The sequence below is a fragment of the Dioscorea cayenensis genome, unplaced genomic scaffold (assembly GCF_009730915.1).
Source record: "Dioscorea cayenensis subsp. rotundata cultivar TDr96_F1 unplaced genomic scaffold, TDr96_F1_v2_PseudoChromosome.rev07_lg8_w22 25.fasta BLBR01000652.1, whole genome shotgun sequence".
NCBI lineage: Eukaryota > Viridiplantae > Streptophyta > Magnoliopsida > Dioscoreales > Dioscoreaceae > Dioscorea > Dioscorea cayenensis.
The window spans coordinates 37,777-53,282 of NW_024087043.1; the positions used below are offsets into that span (position 1 = coordinate 37,777).

Below are 15,506 nucleotides of genomic sequence, written 5' to 3' on the forward strand. Positions count from 1 at the left end.
CACCGATAGAAACTTGGTAATCGGATGGAGCATGTCCTCCTCTATATCCATTACAACTCGTTACGGCTGCCAGTCTAGGGGAAGTTAGATTGTCTACCTTCTTGCTCAATAACTCAACTTGGGCTGCCAACGATGTAACCACATCAATCTCATGGAGCCCGACCACTTTCTTCTTTTCCCTAGCATTCCATTGGTAGATATTCAAACCCATTTCTTCAAACAACTACCGAGCTTCTTCGGGGGTCTTGTTTCCCATTGTACCTCCCGCGGCGGCATCAAGAAGTTATTTGGTGCTTGAGTTCAACCTGTTATAAAATGTATAAATGACCATCCATTCTTGGAACCCATGTTGTAGACACTTCCACAAGAGGTCCTTAAATCATTCCCAAGACTCAAACAAAGATTCAAGATCCATCAGAACAAATGTAGATATCTCATTACGAAGCTTTGCCGATTTTCCCTGAGGAAAGTACATAACAAGGAAAGCTTTGACCAATTCGTTCCATGTTGTGATGGAAGCTCTTGCCAATGAATGGAGCCACTGTTTGGCTCTTCCATTCAAAGAGAATGGGAAAGCTCTCAAGTGAATTGCATCATCAGAAACCCCATTGATCTTCAACATGTCGCACACTTTGAGGAAGTTCTCGATATGATTGGTTAGGTCTTCATCGGCTAACATACCCCTTTGCGTGTTGACAATGCCCCTTGCATGTATCCCACAAGTGCATGGGTTTGTTGAAGTAATAAAATCCCAGATGAGTGGGTATCTTATCCACAGGGAGTAGGGAATAAAAAAACTTAATTTGTTTCTCAACTAAGTGAAAGATTAATAGTGATTTGTGTGACAAGATATAAAACAACAAAAGTAAAAGAAACAAGAACGAGAGCACAAGTAAAGGAGAAGGTAAGGCAATAGATATAAATGGGGTACCCAGATATTGTTCCACCTAGGACAATCATTTCAAGTGCAAAAACCCTCTATTATGTTTTCTAACTAATGTAATAATGAGTCGTGGAGATCCTCTAATACATGGTCCCAAATCTAAGGTCAACCATGCCTAACTCTATACATGTCCCGGAGGAGAAATTAAATGCACCGATTTTGGAGGAAATCTTGCTAAGGTTCAAACGCGAAGATATAAGTCGGGTGCGAGATGCTAGAGTGTGTGCCAACCTCCCCGTATTTGAGTTTGCACAACCATTTGGAGGGGCACAAGGGTAGTCACACTCAAGCATTCCGACTTATGCACATAGAACAAGATCTCCATCAACTTATCCGTCATTGAAGAAGCAAAGCGATCCATGGCATAAACGTGTGCCCGTTTATGTTACCTCGATGAAAAGTGGATTCGGGAGTATTTTTGGCATAGTTACTTGAGAGAGGGCTTCGGCTAGGGTTTTGAGGGGTATTGGCTAGGGTTTTGGAGAGGTTCTATGGCTCCGACATTGCGCGTCGTTTGGAAGAAGGTTATTGGGAGAGCTTTCCTCGGCATCGATCCGGCGAGGTGTATCCTAGGCCAGAAAAAGGATCCCTTTTGACGAGTAGAGGACTCTCCACAAGACCATCGACACGACCATCGAGGGGGTTTCTTTATGGATTCATTGCTTTTACATTCGATTTCTTTGATTGTACTCTGCTCCATGGAGAGCTAAACCCCTAGTGGGTACTTGGGTGATTGTGAACCCTAGGATGTATTTGTTTCATTGAACTTCTTTATTATGCTTTCAATAAATTGATGTTTATTGTGAGTTCCAACCTTGAATGCTTGATTGTATGAACATTTCCCTTAGAGTGACACTAGGGTTAAGAGTTCTTGTTGGTAACCTTGTGAGTGAGTGACACACCACGAGCGTTAGACAAAGCTAGGTTGGAGAGGGTTGAGAGGGTGAGTCGAGAGGTGCAGGGAGCGTCCCCTTTCCCTCCGACGTGATAGATTCTACCTCCGTTCCTCGAGTTCTTTGTGGCCATAATAGAGTGAATGGTCTAAGGGATGAATCTCCGTTGGGGCTTAGTTGCGCGTGCAACGAAGTGAAGCATTGAGGGGATCTTAGTATCTATGGCTTAATTGTGGTTAGGGACCTTCCGCCTGGACCAAAGGGTTAGGTCTATAATTAGGAAGAGATTTATCACCTGGAATCCCTAGAGCTCATTGCAACTTTATTCGAGTGCAAGGTTGAGAGGGTATTTAATCTCTCCTCCGGGACATGAATAGAGTTAGGCATAGTTGACCTTAGATTTGGGACTATGTATGTAAGGATTTCCACGACTCACCATTGCATTGATTAGGAAGCATAATAGAGAGTTCTTGCACTTGAAGCGATTATCCTAGGTGAAGCATTATCTGAGTACCCCATCTTTATCGATTGCCTTACCTCCTCTTTACTTTTGCTCTCTTACTTGTTTCTTTTGATTGTTGAGAATTGAATCATTGTCACACTTATCATTGTTGATATTCCATATAGCTAAGAATCGAATTAAGTGTCTTTACTCCCTACTCCCTGTGGATTCGATACCCGTTCACCCGGGATTATTACTTCGACAAACTCATGCACTTGTGGGATATACGCAAGGGGATCTTGTCATTCGGGTACACAAAACATTGAAATTGAGGATAGAGAGTCTTCAATCATGGCCGAAGAGCGACGCACTCTATCCGAATATGAAAGACCCCAATTCACGGGTGATGAGTTTAGTGTTCAAGAACCATGCGTGGCATCCAATAATTTTGAAATTAAAGCTAGTACAATCGCCATGGTCCAGAACTCGGTTCAATTCAATGGTCTTGTGAATGAAGATGCACATGACCATCTTTCCCGGTTCCACCAAATTTCCTCCACATTCAAGATTAATGGGGTATCAGAAGATGTGATTCGTTTGAGACTATTTCCGTTCAGCTTGAGAGACGAAGCTTATCGTTGGCTTACATCTTTATCTCCAGGATCTATTAAAACATGGAAGGATATGGTTGAGAAGTTCCTTGGGAGATACTTTCCGCCAAGCAAAGCGGCGACGTTGAGGCAAGAAATTTCAGCCTTTAAACAAGGGGAGTCCGAGACATTGTTTGAAGCCTATGAAAGATTCAAGGATCTCCTTAGAAGGTGCCCCATTCATGGTTTTGCCTCATGGGTGCGAGTACAAATCATTTACAATGGGTTGAATTATGCTACTCGCCAACAAGTATCCCGATGAGGCCGAGCAATTACTTGAATCTATGGCAAGCAACAAATCACATTGGGCCTCAAGAAGATCTTCACAGAAGACTGCTGGGCTGTATGAAGTTAGTAGCGGTGATGCCTTGGCCGCCAAGGTGGATGTGTTGACTTAAAAGCTTGATATTCTTATGGGCAGTAGTTTAAGGCCAGAACCAGTGATAACTTGTAGCACTTGTGGTGGTGGGCATGGTGCAGCCCAATGTCTGATTGCGAGCTCCTCTGTTGCTTCCATTGAGAATGTTGACTACATTGGGGGATAACGAATTCAAGGGAACCCGTATAGCTCAACTTACAATCCGGGGTGGAAGAACGACCCAAATTTTTCATGGAACCAAGGCCAACAACAACAAAGAGGTGCACCATCTCAAGGATCTCAACTTCAACAACCGGCCTTTGAGAGGAAGTTTTCTACTGAAGAGGTCCTTGCCAAGTTCATGCTTAGTACTAATGAAAGGTTCAATAGCCTAACCAGTAGTATGGATGCACAATTTGGCAAGGTGAATGCTCAGTTCACTAAGATAGGTTCTATTTTGAGAAACCTCCAAGCTTCGGTGAAGTCACTTGAGCATCAAGTAGGGAAACTCATGAAGGCAAATTCTGAACGTCCCCTAGGGTGTCTTCCAAGTAACACGGAAGAAAATCCAAGGGAGCACTTAAAGGCCATTGCTCTTAGAAGCGGGATGCAAGTGGAGACAAGGGTCGAAGTTGACCCAAGTGTCAAGAAAAGTGGGGTAGCCTCTGGGGAAGACTCCAAGCTAGTTGAAGGAAACAGTGAAGACAAAAATCAAGGAAGATATGACAAGGCCCAACAACAAAGACAGTCAGAATCATCCGAATACAAGCCTCCAATCCCCTATCCAACAAGATTAAAGCATGATAAGGAGGATATTCATTTCAGAAAATTTGTCAACATCTTCAAACAACTTCACTTGAACATCCCGATAGTTGAAGCATTGACTCAAATGCCGAAATATGGCAAGTTCTTAAAAGAGCTCCTCACAAACAAGAGAAAGTTGAAGGAAGAGGGCACGGTTGCGCTTACGGGGAATTGCTCGGCCATTATAGAAAAGAAGCTCCCACAAAAGTTGAAAGATCTGGGAAGCTTCATTATCCCGTGCATGCTTGAAGGTGGAATCCAAGAAAATGCTCTAGCGGATTTGGGGGCTAGCATAAACGTCAGGCCCTACACCATGTATTTGAAACTTGGCTTGGATGAGTTGAGGCCCACGAGTATGACCTTACAATTGGCGGATCGATCAACAAGAAAACCTCGTGGGATTGTTGAAGATGTAATTGTCCAAGTGGACAAATTTGTTTTTCCCGTGGATTTTGTCATCATGGACATAGATGAAGACGTGGAGATACCACTGCTTCTTGGCCGACCATTCCTCAGCACCTCGGGTGCCTTGATTGACTTGAAAGGAGGAAAGTTAACGTTAAGAGTCGGAGAAGAGGAAGTGGTGTACACTTTGCCAGCTGCCATGAAACATTCTTTGGATCATGATGACACACTTTACTTCATTGATGAAACTGATAGATTGATTTCTGATTGTGTACAGGAGGTGCTCTCTATAAATCCTTTGGATAAATACTTGGGAGCGTTGGAGAATGAAGACCAAGAAGAACCTCACCACCATCCTCAAATTAATAACTTGAAGCAACCAAAAGAGAGGATGTCCTGCACTAATGCTAAGGAAAAAGAGAAAAAAGAGTCATTTGTGAAGAAGATGTGGAGGGAGATTCATGGGAGAAAAAAGAAAGGTACCAAGCTTCATCACCCCACATCTCAAGGAGGAAAGGTAAAATTTTCACCCCTCTCTACTCATGAACAATTCGAGATCTTTTCAATGTTGTCACTAAATTTACCGAGAAGAAACAACACTTCAAGGGAAATCAAAGGTGGTTTCAAGCTTTTTGAGCTTCCATGAGCTAAGGAATGAGGTACGTCAGGCTCGTGACGTTAAATAAGCGCTTCTTGGGAGGCAACCCAAGCGTTCGGGGGTGTTTTCTTGCATTTTTTGTATTTTAGTTCCTAGTTCATTTCAAATTTTTGTATTTATTAGTCTTGTTTGTTTTTGAATAAGTTCATGCTCATGCACTTGGCACATTGTTCTCATCGTTTTAATTGTGGTGTATTTGTGCAACTTCTTGAGAAACTCATGTTTAGGTGGCATTTCATGAGCTAGATCGTCGTTTTAGTCATTTCATTAATTTTTGGAGAAGTCTTTGATCCTGCTTTATCAATGTTTACATCATTTGAGGCAGGTTTTCAGTGTTTTGGGTGGTCTTTAATGTCATACGACCTTTCTGGGCCGTATGGAGGCCGTCTGAGGGAAACACAGAGCCAGATCTGGGCTCTGTGCCGTCTCAGATTGCTCCCTTAGACGGCCCCATATGGGGGCCATCTGAGATGGCCCTGCACTCGGCCGAGAGGGCCGAGAGGACCCAGACGGCCCCCATATGGGGGCCATCTAGGGCGGGTCGGCCCTCTTTCTCCCCCTCTTATATCTCTCTCCTCTCTCTCTCCCTTCCACTCTCTCTTTCCTCTCATTTTTCCTCCAAGTTTCTCTCTTCATTCTCACTCAATTCTTGACCAAATCTCTTCATTTTTCCTCCTAAATCCTCTCCTCATCCATTTGAGACATCGATCTAGTGGTTTTTCCCGTGTTTTAAGCTTGTTTTCTCAAGATTTCATCGGTATGCTTTTTCTATGCCCTAGTTATCTTTCTCATTTCTTGGGCATTCTTGGAGATTTTGTGTGGGATTTCTTTAGCATTTTGCTTTGTTTGAATGATGTGAATGTCATGGATGAATTTTCCTTCAAATTCATGTAAAAACTTTTCGATGACATGAATATAGGGGAGACTCTTGCCGCGTGAATAGTGACCATACGAAACTTGACAAGGTCCCGTTGCTTATATCCCGCAAGTGCACGGGCTTGTCGAAGTAATAATCCCGGGTGAGCGGGGTCGAATCCATAGGGAGTAGAGAGTGAAAATACTTAATTTGATTCTTAGCTATGTGAAATATCAATAGTGATAAGTGTGAAATTGATTCAATTCTCAACAATAAAAACAACATGTGAAAGAGCAAAAGTAAGAAGAGGGTAAGGCAATCGATAAAGAATGGGGTACTCGGATAATGCTTCACCTAGGATGATCGCTTCAAGTGCAAGAACTCACTATTATGCTTCCTAATCAATGCAATGGTGAGTCGTGGAAATCCTTACATACATAGTCCCAAATCTAAGGTCAACTATGCCTAACTCTATACATGTCCCAGAGGAGAAATCGAACAATCTCAACACCTCGCACTCGCATAGAGTTGCAATGAGCTCTAGGGATTCCAAATGATAAATCTCTTCCTAAATATAGACCTACCCCTTTGGTCCAGATGGAAGGTCCCTAGTCACAATTAAGCCCTAGATACTAAGATCCTCTCAACGCTTCACTCCATTGTATGCGCAACGAGGCCCCAGCGGAGGTTCATCCCTTAGACCATTCACTCCATTATGGCCGCAAAGAACTCGAGGAAAGGAGGTAGAATCTATCACGTCGGAGGGGAAAGGGGACGCTCCTGTACCTCTCGACTCACCCTCTCAACCCTCTCCAACCTAGCTTTGTCTAACGCTAGTGGTGTGTCACTCACTCACAAGGTTACCAACAAGAACTTTCAATTCTAGTGTCACTCTAGGGGAAATGTTCATACAATCAAGCATTCAAGGTTGGAACTCACAATAAACATCAATTTATTGAAAGCATAATAAAGAAGTTCAATGAAACGAATACATCCTAGGGTTCGCAATCATCCAAGTACCCACTAGGGGTTTAGCTCTCCATGGAGCTTAATACAATTAAAGAAATCGAATGTAAAAAGCAATGAATCCATAAAAGAAAACCCCTCGATGGTCGTATCGATGGTCTTGTGGAGAGTCCTCTACTCGTCGTCCAAAGATACCTTCGTCCGGTATAGGATACGCCTCGATCGAGGCTCCCCTACCAACCTTCGTCCTAATGGAATCACGATGTCGAGCCAGTAGAACTTCTCCAAAAACCTTGGCCAATACCCCATCGAAACCCCTAGCCGAAGTCCTCTCACAAGTTGGGGAAAAGATGGAGAAAAAGAATACCCAAAATCGGGGCTGAATCGGCTTTTAAATAGGGTCGAATCGGGCAACTCCACGGGCGTGGGCGATACACGTGCCCGTCGCGGAATTTCCACACGGGCGTGGATAATTTCCACACGCCCGTGTGGATTCTCTATTTCTCCGATTTCTCGCCGGTCGTGAACAGGTCTGCCTACAGATTGCTACATTGTTTCTGCAGTGCTCTTCTACAATCTTCGACCTGAATAACTTCCCCAATTCCATACTTTCATCGGGAGTAGCATAAGCGGGCACACGTTCACGCCGTGAATCACTTGCTTCTTCAATGATGTACATGTTGGCGGGGCTCTTGTTCTTATATGCATAAGTCAGAATGCTCGAGCGTGATCGCCTTTTGTGCCCCTCCAAATGGATGTGCTCACTCGAATGCGAGGAGGTTGGCACACACTCTAGCATCTCACACCCGACCTATGTCTTCGTGCTTTGACCCTTAGCAAGATTTCCTCCAAAAATAGGTGCATTATGATCCACATTGGCCTATTTCCTTCATACTCGGCCTCACAACCCTACCTGCATAAAAGTAACATAAAAACACACATATTAATGTAGAAAACTGAGGAAAGTAATGCTCAACATAAGGAATGAACGCTTCGCATTCATATCGCACAAGAACTCATCAAACTCCCCCGCAATTAAGCTTTTGCTTGTCCTCAAGCAAACATTAAAACATTGTGTGCATCCGTGAAGAAAATATTGAAAGTTCTTGGCCTTAGGTTCACCAAAGTATACAAAAGATAGCATTCTACAAGTAAGGGAAATTTCAACACTAAATACGAAAAAAATCAATGCTCTAGCTAAAAAAACTTGAACCAAAAAAAGGATAACAAACCCGAATTTCGTGTAAGTGTGTGAACTCACTCAAAACACCCCAAGTTATACTCCTCAAAGTTCTAAGTGCAAGGGACTTATTTATCTACACAAGTGATAAAAAAATTTTTAAAAAGATGGTAGTAGCTTCACACATCCTCTAAGGTAGCTCCTTTCCAAAGCGGCCGCTAAGGTGGCTTTCACACTTTCGAGGTGGTAGCTCTTTCTACCCGGGTGGTAGCTTTCACTCATCCTATGAGATAGCTCTTTCTCTCATTAGGGCATAACTAGTATCCGACTTGTGAGAGTAGCTTCATACTTCATAGGTGCTAGCTCTTTCCGCCCAACAATTCAAATAAACAATAAAACTATTTTGTTCCTTCTTTTCATTTTCGTTTTCATTTTAAAATTTATATTTTATTTTATTTTATTTTTTTGCACAAGAAAATAAACCTAACTAGTCCCTTTAACATCGAACATGAGTTTCCAATAGAGTTCAAAGAGTGAGTAGTACACTAAGTGTAAATCGGGCAAAAATTCCTAAAAATTTAAGCAAGAACTAGAGCATGAAAACATTCAATGTTAATAATTTTCCTAAACTTAAGAATACAATCATTGCAACTAGGGTGAACCGCCATTGGCTATGTGAGCATATATCAATCAAGAACAATAGAAATGATGTGTGCACTATGAAACTCCCCCCCACACTTAAGTTGTACATTGTCCTCAATGTACACATGCAAGCTCACTCATAATGTATATCAATGAAAAATATATGTGGGAGAAGCAATCAAAACAATACTCCCCTGACTCCTAGTGTTGCGTTTGATGGAGCTAATTCATTGGGAGTAGTGTTCCAACGGGTTGTGAAGCTCGCACGGCCAAGTGCCAAAGCACCTTGGCCGTGCCCATGACTAAGTCTCAATTTCCAAGAAGACAAGACCATCTGCACGCATACACGAGGGGGTTCAGTGAAGCTCAAGAAAAACAAAAATAACTCGAGTGTATAAAAGATGAAGCAATGAATACAACTCGATAATGCAAAATAACATAAAATCAGAAGGAAAGTCCTTTCTGAGTGAACAAGTCTAAAAATAAGAAAATAAGATAAAGTAAAATGCATGAAAGTAAAGAGGAAGAAGTCAAGTGTCGGTGCTGCGCTCAGGCTCCTGTGCTGCTGCTGCGGAAGTGGAAGCACATGGTGGGTCCTCTGGTGCTGAGGGAGCTGACGGGACTCAATGGGTCCCTCTACCGCAGGATAAATGATGAGGCAACGTCTCGCTCTAGGATCTGCTGTAAAATGTCGAAACGTGCCATGAACTCCGTGTATCGAGTGGCTTGCGTAGCCCCTAATCTCGGCAACCTCGGCTCGGACCACTCCTATAGCATTCTCGAGCCTCTCAAAGTGATCATTGGCTCGAGAAGGTGAAAACATACGCACTGGGGTGGTTCCTCTGCCGCTGGAGGTGCCTCGGTCTCCATCGATGCGGGCTGAGGCTCGGGGCTGGGCCGAGATGCTCCGTGTCATCACCCTCATCCCTCGCCTATCTCTGGGGCTGGTAGAACTAACGCAAAAACCCCTGTCCGAACCCTGCGGACCATGCCCATCAACCGCATCGTCTCTAGACCCAGAGGAGCGGGTACACTCATCTTCTCGACCCCGCGAATCGAATCCAAGAGACCCATGCCCAACAGTAATCTCATAATGTATGGGCCTCGAGAAGATCACTCCCGCCTAGCATATCGTCCCTCGATGTCCGATGTAATCAGCCGAGATGTGCCCTAAGTGGATCGAGTACGCGCTCTACCATCGAGTACAAGTACAAACGAACTCCCGACGGCTGAGAACACCAAGATCGCCGCCACGCCATTCACCGACCTACTCATGATGGCGTGCAAATATCTGTATGCAGGTCGGGAAAGGCACGTGGCCTTTGACACCCCCGGCTCAGATCGGCCTTGACCACATAGCACTCTATAAGCTCTTTGCGGGGTCAAGGTTCCGTGATAATCGTGAGGCAACTCGTGCATACTCCTCTGTATCTGTGAATGCCTCCTCGTATAAACCAAGTAATACGGAAAACTGTGTAATGCTCAAGCTATGATGGTGTCCAAATACTCTGAACTGAACGGTGCCTAAACTGTCGAAGCTCGCATACGCTCTATCAAACTCAAACGAGGAGAGCACCTCCAGTGCAAACGCTCGGTTGGCTGGCTCTCTAATCATCAATAACTGCCGCCAACCACCATCTGAAACAAGATCCTCAACCTCCTCAGCGAACTCATCTCCCTGCTGAAGATCTCGCAGTATAGTCGTGTCCAGGAATCGAGTCTGTCCGAAACGGAGTCTCGATAAGCGCTCATAACGGACCTGATGTTCGGGAATCGCAAATCGCATGTCCTCAGCTTCAGGGGATAACTCACGTGGCCTCTTATCAGCTTGCTTCTTTGACCTAGGTGCCATGATCTTCAAAATTTTAAACAAAATTGGTCAAACAAGGCGATAGAATAATACTGCAGAAATCCACATGGTCGTGTGGAATTTCCGCACGCCCATGTGGATCCACGGGGCGTGACAACCGCACGGCCAGGCATCATCAATCCAAAAATACTACTCAATAATATCTCTAACGTCATTCTAAACGTAATTCATTGTTCCAATTAAAGAAACGAGGCATTATTAACCAGATTAATCAATAGAAATTATGAATTGACGAAGAAGATGATGAAAAAGTATTTACTGACGAGGAAGAGTTTGAAAATGAGTAGCCGGCCGGAAAAACTTTCGCTAAAAATCCGCGCTATGGACTCGGGAGTATGTTGTGAGGGTGTTTTTCGAGTGAGAAGGAGTCGTGAAGAAGGAGAGAAATCATCCCCTTTTTAAACAAAAACTCGCGACTTTCGGGCGTTTCAGTGCATTCACACGGGCGCGCAGGGAAAATACCCACGCCTGCAGCGCTAGACCCACAGGGGAAGACGCACGCCCCTGTGGCTTCCCTGCTCATCCGAGAAAAAAATATCAAGTCCCAACACACGCCCTGCGCGGAAATTCCCCCACGGGCGTGGTCATTCACATGCCCTCAACTCACGTGGGCGGCCGCACGCCCGTGTTTTCTCGGGATGGAGGGAGCAACCTGCAGAGTTTCGCACGGGAATGCGGAAATTACCCACGCCCTTGCGTGGTGCACAAGGTTGCCCACAGGGGCGAGTCCACGCCCTGCGTGTCTCGGAAAAACCGCCCAACTCGCAGAAATTCACACGCCCTGCGGAAAATTACCCACGGGCGTGCGCCAGTTGGGTGGTCGTCCACAGGGGCAGCCGCACGCCCCTGTGCCTTCTCTGGATGAGCTCACAGTGAACATACACGGGCGTGTGGAAATTCCACACGCCCTGCGTGTTTTTCTCCGGATGACTTAGAAAAACCCGCAGTGCTCGCGAATTAATCGTAACATGTCCACACACTCGAGCCTCGCTCTATTATGCAAAAATTTACCAGAGGAAAAACACAATATAAAAACTCAAACGACCAAACTTCACCAACTCACAACAAAACCAACAATGAATTCTTTTTAAAGATCCACAATAAAATCAGCAAAGACAAGCACTCAAAAAAATTGAAACACCAACACTTAACAATTTATTCATGCAAGCAAACTAAACTAAAAAGGTACGAAAAATAGAAAACACTTGGGTTGCCTCCCAAGAAGTGCTTGTTTAACGTCACTAAGCTTGACGTATCTTTTCTTACCTCACGGGGGTTCATGAATGAAGGTTGCCCTCTTACCCATAACTTGAAAGCATGATGAGCAAAGTTTCTTGACGGTAGAGGGTGTACTAGCGGTCTTCGGACTACCAAGCAATTGTTCGTCCAACTCCCTTGGCTCATGTACGTCTCCAACAGTCTTGGGATGTTTTCGGTGGCATCTTCGAGCACTCTTCATTTTTCAGAGCACCTTCTTCAAGATTCCCGGTGTAGATGTTTCCTCTCCAGTCGAACCAAGCATCAGTACTTCTTCATTGCTCTCCTCTTGGTCGAACAAACCTTCATACGGATCCGGGTTGAACATTTCTTGTATATATTCATCAACAATCTCATCAGTAGTGTCTAGAAAATACAAAGTGTCATCAAAATCGAGAGAATGCCGCATGGCTTCAAAGAAGGCGGTAAGTGAGCTTATCGTCTCCGACTCTCAATGTGAGCTCTCCGCCGTCCATGTCAATCAATGCTTTCGAAGTCTGCAAGAATGGTCTCCCAAGTATCAAGGGTACCTCTGCATCCTCATCGACATCTAGCACTACAAAGTCAACCTGAAAAATATACTTGTCCACCTTGACAAGCACGTCTTCAATGATGCCTCTCGGATGTCGTACCATTCGGTCCGCCAATTGTAAAGTCATCCGAGTAGGCCTAGGCTCACCCAAACCTAGCTTTTGAAAAAAAGTGTATGGCATGACATTGATACTCGCTGCTCAATCCGCCAATGCCATTTCCTCACCTAAGTTGCCGATGTTACACGGGATAATGAAGCTTCCCGGGTCCTTCTTCTTGTTCGGCATGCTCTTTTGTAACACCGCCGAACATGAAGCATCAAGCACCACTGAAGCACTCTTTTCCAATTTCCTCTTGTTGGTCAATAGATCTTTAAGGAACTTCGCACACTTAGGCATTTGAGCCAAAGCCTCAACAAAAGGAATGTTGATGTGGAGTTGCTTGAACAAACTCAGGAACTTCTTATACTGTTCATCCCCTTGGTCATTCTTCAATCTAGAGGGATAAGGGATTCTTGGCGTGAAAGGTGGGGGTGCCACCTCTTTCTCCTTGCTTGCTGCCTTGTCAACCTCTACGACCTCGGGTGCGTGTTCTTTCGGCTTCTCACTCGGAAGCCTCCCTTCAACCTCACGACCGCTTCTCAAAGCGATCGCCTTCAAATGTTCTCTCGGGTTGGTTTCCGTGTTGCTTGGTAAACTCCCATGTGGCCTTTCGGAAAGAGATTTCGCAATTTGCCCCACTTGATTTTCAAGGTTGTGCAAGGAGGCGGTGTGATTGCGAAGTGTAGCCTCGACTGATTCAAACCTTGTATTTGCCGATTGAACAAATCTAGCCAAGTGCTTCTCCAAATCCGTCATTCGGGTTTCCAAGCCAGAAATTCTGTTTTCCACTTGAGGGGCTTGTTGTTGTTGTTGGAACCCCGATGGCCCCATGGTCTTCTGTGGTCAATGATTACTCCATGAAAAGTTGGGATGATTCTTCCAACCTGAATTGTAGGTGTTGTTGTATGGATTCCCTTGAGGTCTCATTCCATTACCTACAAAGTCGACATTCTCAACTGAAGAAACATCACCAATGACGATTGGGCAATCGGAAGGAGCATGTCCTCCACCACAACCGGTGCAATTGGTCACGGCCGCCACTCTATTCAAAGCTATAAGATCTAGCTTCTTACTCAAACTCTCCACTTGGGCCGCCAATGAAGTTACCGCATCAATTTCATGGAGACCGGCCACCTTTTTCTTCTCTCTAGCGTTCCACTGGTAGCTATTTAACCCCATTTCCTCAATCAATTGACGAGCCTCGTCGGGGGTCTTGCTACCTAAGGTACCTCCTGCCGCCGCATCCAAGAGTTGCTTTGTACTCGGGTTCAAACCATTGTAGAAGGTTTGAACAATCATCCACTCCGGGAATCCGCATTGCGGACACTTGCGCAGGAGTTCCTTGAACCTTTCCCATGTCTCAAATAGAGACTCCAATTCCAACTGCATAAAGGATGAGATCTCATTCCTAAGCTTTGCTGATTTTTCGGGAGGGAAATAACGGGCTAGAAAGCTTCTACCATCTCCTCCCATGTAGTGATTGATGCCCTAGGTAATGAGTGTAGCCACCGCTTTTGCTTTTCCCCTTTAAGGAAAAATGGGAAGGCTCTCAATTTGATGGCATCATCCATCACACCATTTGATCTTCAAAGATGTCACACACCCTCGAGGAAGCTCTCTATGTGACTATTTGGATCCTCATCGGCCAAACCGTTGAATTGTGCGGATCTGCTGCAAAGATATGGATGAATGCCGGCTTTAGCTCGAAAATTCGAGCTGTAATTGGGGGACGCACAATACTCGATTGTGTCCCCAAACATCGAAGGTCTGGCATAATCGGATAGTGTCCGTTGTTGCTCATTCTGTTCCGCCATGTTGTCAGATCCTTCTACTTCCAAATCATCTGGATTAGGGTCGTTCTGTATCGAGGTTCTTTCCCTTTCCTTCGAAGTGTACGTTCAAGCACATGGTCTCCTTCAATCAATATTGATGGATTCTCTCGGGTCATAACCTGGAGCTGTACCAAAGAAAAAGAAAAAGAAAATCAGAAAAATGATAGAATAAGAAGATATGGAATAGAATGTGTGGTGAAATAGCTAAGAAAACAAAGTGCAAAGTATCTCTAAACGCCTATCTCCCCGGCAACGGCGCCAAAAACTTGACAAGGTCCCCTTGCTTATATCCCGCAAGTGCACGGGCTTGTCGAAGTAATAATCCCGAGTGAGCGGGGTCGAATCCAAAGGGAGTAGGGAGTGAAAATACTTAATTTGATTCTTAGCTATGTGGAATATCAATAGTGATAAGTGTGAAATTGATTCAATTCTCAACAATAAAAACAACAAGTGAAAGAGCAAAAGTAAGAAGAGGGTAAGGCAATCGATAAAGAATGGGGTACTCGGATAATGCTTCACCTAGGATGATCGCTTCAAGTGCAAGAACTCTCTATTATACTTCCTAATCAATGCAATGGTGAGTCGTGGAAATCCTTACATACATAGTCCCAAATCTAAGGTCAACTATGCCTAATTCTATGCATGTCCCGGAGGAGAAATCGAACAATCTCAACACCTCGCACTCGCATAGAGTTGCAATGAGCTCTAGGGATTCCAAGTGATAAATCTCTTCCTAAATATAGACCTACCCCTTTGGTCCAGATGGAAGGTCCCTAGCCACAATTAAGCCCTAGATACTAAGATCCTCTCAACGCTTCACTCCATTGTACACGCAACTAGGCCCCAGCGGAGGTTCATCCCTTAGACCATTCACTCCATTATGGCCGCAAAGAACTCGAGGAAAGGAGGTAGAATCTATCACGTCGGAGGGGAAAGGGGACGCTCCTGTACCTCTTGACTCACACCTGACCTATGTCTTTACGTTTGAACCTTAACAAGATCTCCTCCAAAATAGGTGCATTTTGATCCACATTGGCCCATTTCCTTCATACTCGGCCCCACAACCCTACCTGCGTAAAAGTAACATAAAACACACATATTAATGTAGAAAACTGAGG

General features: G+C 44.6%; 2 non-coding genes across 2 annotated transcripts; both read left to right on the top strand.

Annotated features, from left to right (window-relative positions):
• Positions 1 to 341: 341 nt before the first annotated feature.
• On the top strand, positions 342 to 448 carry LOC120254844. Its single transcript, XR_005534774.1, has one exon. It is a non-coding gene; the product is annotated as a small nucleolar RNA R71 (small nucleolar RNA).
• Positions 449 to 13,865: 13,417 nt separating this feature from the next.
• On the top strand, positions 13,866 to 13,972 carry LOC120254842. The gene has a single exon (XR_005534773.1). It is a non-coding gene; the product is annotated as a small nucleolar RNA R71 (small nucleolar RNA).
• Positions 13,973 to 15,506: the final 1,534 nt, after the last annotated feature.